This window comes from Lissotriton helveticus, chromosome 6, assembly GCF_964261635.1.
Source record: "Lissotriton helveticus chromosome 6, aLisHel1.1, whole genome shotgun sequence".
Lineage (NCBI taxonomy): Eukaryota > Metazoa > Chordata > Amphibia > Caudata > Salamandridae > Lissotriton > Lissotriton helveticus.
Window position 1 is genome coordinate 843,300,664 of NC_136067.1, and position 10,387 is coordinate 843,311,050.

Genomic DNA, 10,387 nt, shown 5'->3' on the forward strand with positions numbered 1-10,387 from the left:
CCTTAGGGAGCATGAAGGATATTTCGTTCAGCAGGGAATTCAAATCTCAGCTCTTGAGAATGAGTGAGGTGTCTCTAAGAAGTGAAGGAAGTCATATTGGCAGACAGTGTCTCCGGACGAGGAGTTGTTGAACACTTGAGTTCAACAGTAACACTGTGCCACTGGCAAGTCCCGTAGCAATAGCTAAGCATCGAAATTACTGTACATCAATTACGTGCAACAGCATGTGAAAAACCCGGCCCTGCTAATTAGGTGCCGGTGTTAAGCACCGGCACAAATTAATCCTGCTGCTCTGGCCCTGCCCCTGAGCAGAGAGAAGAAGCTGCAGTTAAGGGACTTCCAGGGATGCAGCTGTGGAGCAGATACATTACCAGTGCTAGGATCACCCTAAACCTGCAGTATGTCATGCGACTGTAGCAGTGGGGGCATAGGCCACACCTCCTTTCATAGACCATCTTCACTTGGCACCGACCTGCCCTCCATGACCCTCCACTCGCACCCCAATCTTGCGATCTCCCCTTTTCCTCGGGGGATTGGCCTTTCCCCCGTTTACCGACTCTTCCCTTTTACCAGCCCTAACCAAAGAACCAACTCCAGCCCCTACCTGAAACCCGTCTCTGGTACCAGCTACCTCCCTCAGTTCCAAAGACTGTGCTATAAATCCAGCCATAACAGGGGCCTTCCCTAGCTCTAACTTCTTCAAACGTCTCACAGCAGAATTCTTCGCTTTTTGAAAGATGCTTCCCAGTCTGCCTCTCCTCTCCTGCAATTCGTTCAAGGGCTTGTTGGATCTGTTCTTCCCAGTACAGAATGTAATCATGCTTAAAATTATTATACCTTCAGTGATGTACAGCCGTTGTGCGTCTTTCTCTAACCTGTGTATCCCTGATTCAGGCAGGATGGGCCCCTTAATGCACCTGTCTTTTGGTTGGGTGGAGAGAGTAGGTCTTCCCCTACTCTCTGTACACACCTCATATACTTACCCCTCTCTAGGAGTCAGGGAAATGGTCCCCTCCCCCTTGCCTCTCTTTGTACCCCTCACATTCACCTTAGTGCAGGGATGCAAGCTTTGTGTCTGTCCCATTGACCCCTCTGATCCGGATGGTTGCAGGGAGAAGGGTTCCACCTGCTCAGTGCGCGCTGCGTATTCCCACTTCTGGGTGCAGGGGGTGGACTGTCCCTTACCTCATATCTCTCAAACTTTTCTCCTTTGCGCAGGTTGTTGGTTTGTTGGTTGTCCGCTTTTACCTGTCTCTAATTGGATGGGCCCTGTTCTCCAGTTCTCTATACTCATTCAATTTATTTACACCCCTTGCTTGTGGTATCACATGTAGTTTCAGTTGTGAAATTTAAGTAAGTTGTTGCCCCCCCCCCCTTATAAAGGGTAAATTCTGCGTTTGGGGAATGCTGTTGGAGTCTTGTAAGTTTTCAGCTTTTTTTGTGTGGAATTACGGTGATGTCAAGAGGGACAACACACACAAATAAGGGGGAGTTGATGTGTGGTTTATGCTTGTAATCCTTCCAAAGTTGCTAGATTGAGAATTAATTCCCATCATGGTTGTAATGTATATAATCTTCCGATTGTGTGCAAGTAGGCAGTTTATGCTCTTGGCTGCTTTTCCCTCCTGCAGAAGTTACCTTTTTGGCTCCAGTCCCCTGTGCGCTGGAGTAGCAGACTTCAGCTCTCTTTTCTGTGATCATCGGTGAGTTCTTGGTCCAGTATGCTTGCCTGCTTTCTCATCTGTGGACATGTGCACAGTGCAGACTGTCCAGCTGTAAATTATTTATGCACATTGCTCCCTCTGTGACTAGTTTAGAGGAAATTCTTGCTCCTGGGCCATGTTTCGGAGGGGAGGGGGGGGCGCTTGCTTCTTGACCTTGTGTTTTAGAGGAGTTACACAGTGGCAGATCAGCCTGTTTTAGAGGGCTGGCGAAACAGTCTTATTGGCCTTATTTGACTGTAGGTATGGTGGCTTGTAGGCCTGAGTTATTTGGGTGTGAATGGGGTGCTGACTTGTGGCCTTGTTTGGGAGGGAGGTTGGGTGCTGATGCTGGCTTCTGCGTCTGGTTTAGGGAGTAAAGGCTCAACTTTGTTGCAGGGTTGGAGACTCCTGGACCTTGTCAATAGACTGGAGACTCCTGTGCGTGCTCTAGAGGTGGCTGAAGACCCCTGGGTGTGCTCTAGATGGCTCCGGCTCGAGTGATAAAATTAGGGAGCCACTGGTGCATATGCTCAGCTTAGGAGTTGAATGGCCTAGGGGTGCTGGTTTCTGAGCCCAGTTTAAGTCGAGAGCGTGTTGGTTCTTGAGCCCAGTTTAAAGGTGGCGGGCCGATTCCTGGTCTAAATATTATAGGAGAGGCTGCTGGTTCCTGGAGAAAATGTATCCATCATTAATTCTGCCCTCACATAAAGCGGACTGTGATATCATCCTGCGTATATGGCGAGCAGTGGGAAAAGTACGTATTTTCCCATAAACTAGAGAGTTGTTTCTCGGTCAGCCCTTATAATTGATTTATGGAGTAGGTGGGACACGTGGATTTGACAGGACATGTAGATCTCAGTACCATTTTGTCCCTTGGCCAAGTATATTATTAAAAAAATTCCACACCCCTGCTGTTTTTTATTGGAATTCCATGTACAAGACTAGAATTTTGTCTATCATATTGATACTCTGAGATCGAATATGTTTTCGATTTATACTGTGTTTTTCAATAATTGTAAGGATTCCTTACTACTGATTCCTGGTAAACTAGCTAACATGGGCACTCTTTATTTTCCTGCTGCCCTCTAAAGAAACCCCACTGAACTGACTACTATAATCTTGAAATACTTTTCATTGTTGCATGGAAACTCTTTTCACTAGATTTTAACGTTAGTAAGCACACAGATTATTCACTGTTAACGGTGTTTATATTTAAATTCATGATGGTATTAGTTCGGATTTATATTGTGATTGTATTTCTATAATTTAATTATGCTTAGGAATATCTCATAGCGCTTTAATTTTGTTCGGCGGATTATTACACTTTATTAGGAGAATTGTATTGACATTTGAGCGGCGGGACGCGTTAAACATGATAGATGAAATACGAACATGTTACAAGATGGCGCCCGGGGTGAATGAACATAAATAGACTTTACAAGATGGTGCCGGTGCTAGACGCCGAGGTCATTGAAAGAGGATTATCCGTCCGTACAAAGGTAGATGATTTAGTTTATGTCGTGGAAATATCCTAGCTTTACGGGATTGTAATTAATAGGTTGGATCTTGAAATATATTTTTATTTATTTTATTCAGGAGGAGGATTACGTAATACGGAGGTTGTGATGATATCGTGATAAAGAAATTTGGTGAGCAGTATCGTAACATAAATCAGTTATTTTGGTGATTTTATAGGAAGTGATACTGACCATTCTGGTATTTTTGCTTTTTACTTTAGAATCATTTTCGATAAAGATATGAACGACCTCCGGTTATAACTATTATTTTGATAAGGGTGAGTGTACACAACTCTTTTGAGAATAGAATGTAGATTTGGGAGATACAAATTCTGGTGATCTATTTAACGTATGTTATAGAAAGAGAAGGAAAAGCATCTATCTTAGAACGAGGGAACTTACGAGAAAGGAGAATCACTGTGAAGGTGAGGCTATTGAAATATGAGCTTGTATGGAGTCCGATATAATATAAGGGTAATACTACCATGCACACAATTTTGCTTTTATTAGGAATCGGAATCCAAAATCAAAGAATGCTTGAGAGAATTTCCGTCATCTAAGTATAGCTTATATGTAAGGTGAGTTGTGTTCATTACACTGACGATAGTTTAATTATGTATAGGGCTCCCGGTTTTATGGTATTTATTTTTTTGCCATTTCCGTCTGTATTTATCCATATTTATTTTTGGGCATTTTTTCTGTATTTATCCACATTTATTTTTGCCACAAGCAAAAAACGACGCTACAGCTAGTATTTTTCCACATTTATTTAAATTGACAATGCACACTTGCGCTCACCTAAACTAGCGATTTGTTGTGGCTTTAGCAGTGCTTTAAATGGTCCGGTACTGATTAATTTGAAAAAGAGAATACCTGTGCTTCTCAGTTCTACTATAAAAAACACTTTAAGATAGTGTACAAGCATTTATCAGGAGCAAACATGTACCAGCGCTTCTGTATTTCCATCTAAAGCCAGCTAGAAAATTTTGCATACATTTTTTTTTTTTAAAAAGGTTGTGTTTAGTCAGCCCCAGTTATGAAAATGAAAACAAAAATGTTCATGTAACATGACAGGCCTATTTACAGACCAACATTACTGATACAGACTTACATTACTAACAGCTGTATTTCACTTAACACACCAAGCTTATGTATAAACATTTGTTATGCACACATGCATGTCATGTAACATAACAAGCCTGTGTACAGTCTTAAGTTACTAACACAGGTGCCATAGCATTTCAGATCATAGTGCAGTTTTATGTTACAAGCAATGCTGCATGCCAAACCTAGGGTTACCTATATAGCACTTCATCAATTTCGCCTCGAAGTCTTGAAAAATGAAAAATTGCCCTTATATAGCGCCTGACTACCCGGAGGCCTCGCAGCGAAATAACTGGTGTTACTATTACACAAGGCAATGCAACTATTTCTATCAACTTTGGGAGGATGAAAGTCAAGGCAGCGAGTCTGGACTCGAATTTCTGACTTTAAGGCTGCACACAGATTTTCTGAGCGGAAGCATGACCTCACTAGTGAGTAGAAAAACAATTAGAACAGCAGGAAAAACCGCAAATGTGGGGAATTGACATATGCACACAGTAAAGCCTTAAGAGGAAAAGCAGGAGGAAGTAATAAAAATAAAATCAACTTGGCCCTTACAGATGGTCTTGAAACAGCTGCCAAGCACTTGCTAAAAAACCATTGGCATAAAACTCGACAAAGAGAAGAACGCCTGACCTTACAAAGGAGTTTTAAATCTTCGTGGGGCTTCTAAAAATACCACTACCTCTCTCCGTTCGACTCCCTGATTTTGGAGCTAGGCCATATGGACCTATGTTGGCTTCCTCTCCGTGAAACTAAACATCTTGAACCTGCTCTGCTACCGCAGACTTTGCCAGAGAGGGTGATATACGGGGACATGCATTTTCTAAGTGAAAAACAGAATGACCCCTGAATTAATGATTAGTGTATTATGAAATTAAATTTTTTAATCCATAGTAAATGTTGAGAACGACATGGAAGCTGTTTAAGAAATCATAAGTAATTGTGTAGGAAAAAATGTAACTGCTCATTTTATGATGAAGGGTTTGTTTTGATTAAACAATCGGTTAATGTGTTTTCTCCAAGGAGGACTTCATGGGCATGCCAATTGTCACGGGAAAATATTCATTTATCTCCTGCTACAGCACTGCGAATTGAAGTGTTTAAAACGTGCACTGTATGGGGCCGGGGTCAGGAGGAGTCATGGGCTTCGGGGGAGGCTACGGCATGAGGTGAAAGAATAATAAAGCCTCTTTAACAAGTAAATGGTCTTCAAATGACTTGTGAAGTACTCGGGTGCGGCTGTGTGTGTGCCCGGGAAAGAATTTCCAGCAACAGGAAGGGGGCCTGGCGAGTTAACTCTGGATTCGAGCACAGCAGTACTTTGCCGTTTTTTACATATAAATACAGACAAAGGAAAAATTGTTTTCCGTCTGTATTTATATGTAAAAATCCGTTTAAACGGAAAACCAGGAGCCCTAATTATGTAGTATTAGTGAGCTTAATAGTGAGTAAAATGTATTGCTTATTGTTACATTTCTGATAAGAAGAAATTTTGCAATAATATTGGCAAGATTATGAACCCATCCTTTTGTGGTTTGGGTAAGTGTGATGGTAATAAGAAAATAAGATTACTCTTACTATTTACACGAAATATAGGTCTGAGCAAAAAACATATATTTTCAATTGCAGATTGAGATTGAAATTTGAATATTGGAAGAACCAAAAGAGGATTTTGTTATAGAGTATTGAGAACGAGAGCTAATAGAGGTAATTTTACTCGTTTCAATATACTTATGGTAATGGTGAGGTTGTATACAATTGGTTAAGCGGTCTATGTCAATGTTTGGAATCGATATAGGCTGATATTAGGTCTTTTCTTTACAGAAATATAATTTAATGGATTTATGAACCACTTCTGATGTTAAGAGACAGTGGATATTGGGGTGAATATAAAATTAGACTATACCATTTCTGACATTTTATTTCTAATTTCAATTCTTGGTATTGGACCTATAACTTTATTCACACAATATAGGTGTATAATCTTACAGTAGTGGCTTTACTATTTTCTTTCTTCTCCCTGAATACTACACACTCAGCGGACTACTACACTACTAAGTAGGTGCTTTGGACTTACTTCGTTACACTAGCCATACGTAGTGCGTGTAGTAACTGTGGGTAATGTTTATTTGGTTTCAGCCCTGAAGAAGTCAGTGTGTTATATTGTACACGACGAAACACGTGTTGGCTGTTGTACCATCTTTGTGAATACTGAAGCAAGAAAATAAACAACAAGGAACACCAACCCTTTGGAATTTGGACATTTAATTTTTGAAACTGTGAATTTGGATCTGAATGACTCTTGCCTAAATATTGGCTATTAGTAACGTACTGAAATTTGACTTTGCTGTGCTCAGAGGTTATTGTAGAATTTGTCGCTTTCTTTGAAAGTTGTAGATGTAGGATACGCATCTTACCTCTAGAAGCACGAATCTTATGAGAGTATAACACAGTAGCCCAGATAGTATTGGGTTGAGCGCCCATAGTCTGCAGGTATCCCTATATCTATTATATTTTACAGCAAGGAGCAGCCACCCTTGGGCTTTGTACTTACATATTTCCATGATGAACAGAGATCAGGAAGCACAGGACCTATTTAGTAACCTGCGAGCTGGGGGTAGACTAGGCAAGACTGTCAATGTGCCATTACCCGCTAAGAATGTAGGTTTAAGGGAGAAGTTCATAAAATTTGAGAATTTGAAGAGACAAGAGCTTAACAAATGGTGGGACGCTGCGACCCTCAAACAATATCTCACCATAAATAGAATACCGAGAGGTTTGAGGTCGCAGATTATGCCTTCTTATGAAGATTTGGAGCCAGATCTACTAGCCAAATGGGAACAAGAGCTATATGCCTCTTCAAGAAATCTTATGGATATACTTATTGAAAATGCAGAGAGAAAGATCAAAAAGTTACTAGAAGAGATTCATAAAATTGAAGAGGAAATTAAAGAGCTTAATATGCCAGAGGCTACAGTTAAAAATTACACTATTTTGGATAATTATCTGGCAGATTTACAAATTGATATCAAACGCAGAAAGGCACGGAAACTGCAAAGAGACGAGAATGATTATAAAGCAGGTTGCGTTTTCATGTTTGCTAAACGCTTTGATTATTTGGTTAAACAATCCCAAGGTTCTAAACATAGAACGGTGACCACACCTAGTGTAAGTTCTTTTTTTTTTTTTTTATATATTTTTATTGTTTCCGAAGTTGCACAGATTTACAGCTCTTAATACAATTGTTATTTTACTTTCTTCATAGTTAACAATCGAGCAGTATCTTTTGTTTGTAATTGCATTTCATTTCAGTTAATCACAACAACTTTAATTGATTATTTATGGCACCACCTCCTGGTTGAAAGCAAAGCATAAATTTGTAAGAAAATGACATAAAAAATAAATAAATACCCAAAATAATAAGAAAAGTGCCCCTGCAAGCATGAAATCAACCTAGCCAAGTGAGTGGTTGGCCTCCAGCTGTCGCTTCCATCTACATATAGGATCCCATATTCTTAAGCCTAGCATCCTGCCTTTCCTGCCTTTTCGCACATAGATGGGCTTTTCCAAATTATATGCTGCTAAGAGGTTTGCTAACCATACTTGCATCGCTGGGGGGGTTTTATGCAGCCAGACCCTGGCTAAGCTTAATCTGTATACTGCCATAGCCATAAACAGGAATTCTCGCTGTGGCTCATTTATGTCGGGCCCTATTCCTAATAAAATTCTCATAGGATTAAGCCTTACTTGTATATCTAGGGATTGATCTAAAAACTTCTCTATATCTCTAATTAGAGTGTGCAGTTGAGGGCATGTAGCAAAAATATGGATCAAGTCTGCCTCTGCTGAATTACATCGTGGACATAATGTGCCCGTAGTACCTCCCCATTTTGCAATTCTTGCTGGTGTAAAATACAACGAGTAGAGGGTTTTATAGTGCTGTGATTGTAGGGGGGCAGAGCAAAGAATTGTACGCCCCAAGACCAGGGAATCCTCAAACCAATACTCTTCTCCATTCAGTTTCTCTGCCCATTTCTTACTATATTTCTCTCTATCATCAACTTTTCCTTCTAGTAGACAAGCATAAAAGCTGCGAATAGTACATTCCCGCCCTAACCTGATTTTCTCCAATATATCTATTTTAGCAAAGCCCACCAATCCTCCTCGTTTAGTGTTTAAAAAACTTCTTACTTGCAAGTATTTAAAGAAGTCCCTCCTGTCTATTCCATATTTTGTTATCAATTCTGAAAATTGAAAAAATCCCTCGGTGTTCATTACGTCCCCGACTTGGATGATCCCCTTCTCTGCCCACCCTGCCATCACAGTATCTGCAAAGATTGGTATCGAAAAAGACTTATTTTTGTACAACCTAATATACCGATTAAACCTCCCAAGATGGGATCTTTTTAAAAAACCATTCCAGACTTTAATGGCGGCCTCTACGGTCTTGAATTTAGTTCTCTTATAATATCCAAAGTCTATGCAGTTTAAGAAGCAGTTCTCCGCATCTGCCCCTAACACTGCGGCATATATGTTTGTAGAATAGTTGGTGATTCTTTGGTTGAGGCCGTCAGCGCCCACCAATCCCTGCATATATTGTATGGCAGCTGCCCAGTAATATAATTTAAAATCTGGTGCACCCCAGCCTCCCCTGTCTCTTGGCAGGGATATAAACCTATATGCTCTGCGCGTCTTTCCTTGTGCCCAAATGAATCTGTTGAGAATAATCTCTAGTGCATTAAACCATTTATTTTCAAAGAATAACGGAATTGTCCTAAAAAAATATAAAAACTTTGGCAGAATTAACATCTTGATAACATTCGTACAACCTACTAGAGATAGGTGCAAGTTGTTCATTCTCTCTAGGTCTAATTTTACCTTATCTATTAATGGGGCAATATTGCTCTGTACCACTATATCTAAATCTGCAGAGATTGCCACTCCCAAATATATTGCCGAGGTTACAACCCTTTGGTCATTACAGTCTATAAACCTATTACCTACTATTTGTGTCTTACTTCTATTTAAGCTGTACCCAGACACCTGTCCAAACAATTGCGCCTCAAGCTCTATTTCACCAATGGCTGCTGATGGGTTAGGTGTCAGAATGGCGACATCGTCCGCATAGGCCAATGATTTAACTTCACAGCTATTTTCTCTCATTGGGCTAATCCCTGGGTTACCTTCCAATCTCCGTAGAAAAGGGTCCAGGTATATAGCGAACAGCAGGGGGGATGATGGGCAACCTTGCCTAGTCCCTCTACATATCTTAACTGCTGCCGAGTGTCCCCTATTGACCCTGATTCTTGCTGTTGGTTCTTTATAAAGAGTCTGGATAGCTTTTATATAGCCATCGCCTATGCCACTCCATTTCAGTGCATGCCACAGGTAATCCCAGGAGACCCTATCGAACGCCTTCTCAGCGTCTAGAAAAAGCGCTGCCATAGGGTCCCCCAGGGTACCTGCCGCATCAAACATTGTGATCAATTGCCTGACATGTTGTGTAGTACCCTTGCCAGGGATAAACCCATGTTGTATGGGGCTTACCATCCCCTCAATAATCCTAGAAATCCTCGTAGCTAATATTTTAGAATAGGTTTTAGTGTCTGCGTTCATTAATGTGATCGGTCTATATGAACCTGGTGTAGTTTCAGGTTTCCCTTTCTTTAAAATCACAATGATATCAGCTTCTCCCCATGTCTCTGGTATTGACTCTCCTTTTTGTGCCTGCCTCATAACATTTACCATTTCTTCAGCAATACTTCCTTGAAAAACCTTATAAAACTCTACAGGCAGCTGATCTGGGCCCGCTGCTTTACCCGGGGGGAGGCTAGTCAGAGCGGACATAAATTCCTCTAGGTGGAAAGGTGAGTCCAGCTCCTCTCTTTGTTCCGCTGTGATGAATGGCTTCGGAATATCCCTTAGGTACCTATCTATCTCTGCTACTTCTCCTGTGTTGCCGCTGGCATATAAGTCCTTATAAAACTGCCTAAAAACCTCCCTCACTGAATCCGGTTCTGTAACCGTATTGCCCTGCCCATCCACTATTTCCTTGATGTC